The sequence below is a fragment of the Marmota monax genome, unplaced genomic scaffold, assembly GCF_021218885.2.
Source record: "Marmota monax isolate L192 unplaced genomic scaffold, Marmota_monax_Labrador192_F-V1.1 WCK01_AAM20220418_F8-fsc00024, whole genome shotgun sequence".
Classification (NCBI taxonomy): Eukaryota; Metazoa; Chordata; class Mammalia; order Rodentia; family Sciuridae; genus Marmota; species Marmota monax.
This window is the reverse complement of record NW_026695224.1, coordinates 24,087,098-24,089,840: the sequence shown is the minus strand read 5'-3', so window position 1 is coordinate 24,089,840 and position 2,743 is coordinate 24,087,098.

Genomic DNA, 2,743 nt, shown 5'->3' with positions numbered 1-2,743 from the left:
GGAGCTCGTGTCCTGCCGAGGGGTCACCGCCTCTCAGCCGCTCTCCTCTGCCAAGGGCGGGGGGCTGCTCTCGAGCGGGTGGGCAAGGCCCTGGGACCACCGAACCGACAGGCAGGACCCAAGGTTCACGGCCGCCACTCGCCATGCCCTGCCTGTCCCTGCGCCAACCTGAGTCACTTCTTTGTTCCCGGTTTGTTTTGACATCTCAGGTGACAGCAGCCACCAGTTCGCTGAAAGCTGATTAAGTCCGGGTTTTATGCCGAACAGCTGGCCTGGCTGCTGGTCTCAACCATTTAAGACTTACCTTGACTGTTCTCAGCACAGTCAAGGAAACTGAAGATTTTGTACAATGGTTGAGCTATGGCCAGCTGGGGACAGGCCAGACTATGAATCCAGCAGACGGAATCCACTTTCTAAACCATCGCCTCCCTTTGTAGTAGGGATACCAAGGGGATGTGGCCGTGCTGGGACTAATTGATCAACCGCAAACACAGGGAACTGCTAGCCAGGAGTTCCATGTGCAGATAATCCAGTAACACCTGATCAGAAGCTCCTTGGTTTAGGGCCAGGTTGAGCTTTGAGTTCACAGAGCTGTTTAAGATCCTAGAATAGAAAAATAACTGATATTTTTTAAATACTCACTTATTGTCCACAAGATGCATTTTGACAGAATTACCTCATTTGATTTCACAACAATTCCATGAGATAGATGCCGCAGTCCGGCTGGGCAAATTAACCGGGAGGTGACAAGTAACTTGTGAAGGTTGAAGCCGGAACTGCTTTATTGTGTCAGCGGGAACTCAGCCCGCACCCAAGGTAGCGGGAGCCGCTTTATTGCAGAACAGCAGAGGTATAAATACCTGATTACACACAGCTTGACTCAATTAGCATCATCTAGATACAGCAGTCAGCCAATAAGGAATCCCTACCATCTTAATGGCTCGGTGGCGTCGCCTCACAAACCACTCCTCCTGGCAAACTGCCAGGCGCCATCTTGATTTGTGGTCCCCAACAGATAGATACTATTTTCAGATGAAGAAACTAAGGCTCAAAAAACCATTAACTTGTTCAAGGTACTGTAACTCCTAAGTGACATAACTAGGCTTCAAATATGGGCTGGTGTGATTCCAAAGTCACCTGTGGGAATGTCACTTGATTTGATATCCTGGAACCCACCAAGAAACCACCAAGGATCCTGGCCCCTGAATCAGATTTAATCCCTATTTCTTTCCCAGCCACACCGGTTTCTGAAAGATCCCAGTCTACTCATGGGCTAGATGGTACAGCCCAGTGGGCCATGACCTTTGCCTGCCTGCCTAGCCTGCCCGCCCACCCACCACTGACTGGGCAAGAGTAGATATATGATCCTAGATGGGGTGTGGTTGAGGCCTGGACTGTCAGGCAAGAGGTGTGGGGTTCAAATTTGGTGGAAACGTAGCTTGGAGACTAGAGGTAGTGATATGGCTAGCCAATGCTTGGATCTGGATGCTAGGAAGGACAGAAATACAGACCCTGGGAAGAGGGAGCCAGCCAGACAATAGTGGAGAAGATATGTAGGAGAAACACTGGTGGGAAGCCAAAAGCCAGAGAGAAAAAAAGAGGAGGAACAGGAGAAGAGAAAGAGACTGGAACATAGAAGGAGTGGGTAGGGGAGCCGTCAGACAGAATCCAGGCTCCCTGGTCTTCAGCCAGTGCTCCCTGGAGGGGGGAAGAAGGGTAAGGCATTTCCATGGTGGGTGCAGAGCTGGGTCTGCCTGTTGTACCTCTGGGATGCAGTTTTGCTGGTGCCCACCTCCCAGCATGCTTTTCCCTTCAGAGGAGGGGAAACTCATGCTCTTAGGAAGAAATGGTCTTTTTAAATGAGCCATTTGGCTAATTCTGAGCACACACACATCAGGACAAAGGGACAGAGGAACAAACCCACAGGTCACCATGGTGCCATCTACAAACTAGTGGTCTGTAGTTAGTGGTCTACAGACTCTCTCCACACTAAGAGGACAAGGACTGAGGTGGCGGGGAGCATGGGTGGCACGGTTCATCTCTCTCAGATGCCCTAGGAGCTGGGGCACAGGCTTATCTGTTCCTTAACTCCAAGCACAACCCTTTGGAGGAAAATCCTCATCCAGCTCCTATCCCTTGAGAGGCCAGGATCCCAACATTTCCCACTCCAAATAGAAGCTTGGAAACTATACCAAAACTAAACAGCTACAGTAGCTAAAGGCGATACCTCCAGGCACATTCTAGATTCACTCAATTTCCTTTTGGTTGGAAGATTATTGAAATCCAGGCACAAATCCTTATAATCCTATATTTTGGAGTGGAGCCCCAATGTCTTGGCCCACCACAGGAATGGCCCAGACCCCAGGGCACAAAGGTTCTTTGACATTTTTTTAAGAGGTTACCCTTGGCTGTGGTTTGGGATACATGTGTTGGAAACACAACCCCCAAAGTCATATGTCAATGGTATTTGGAAGTAGATTCTTTGGGAGGTAATTAGGGTTAGATGAGCCCATGAGGGCAGGGCCTCCATGATTGCAATAGTAGCATTATAAGATGGTAAGAGACCCAAGCTAGCATGCTTGCTGTACCTCACCATCTGATGCTCATCTTATGATTCAGAAAGAAAGCCCTTGCCAGACGCCAGCATCTTGTGCATGGTCCTTTCTGCCTTCAGAACCATAAGTTAAATAAACCTCTGTTCTTTATAAAATTTCCCAGTCTGTGGTATGCAATTATAGCAACA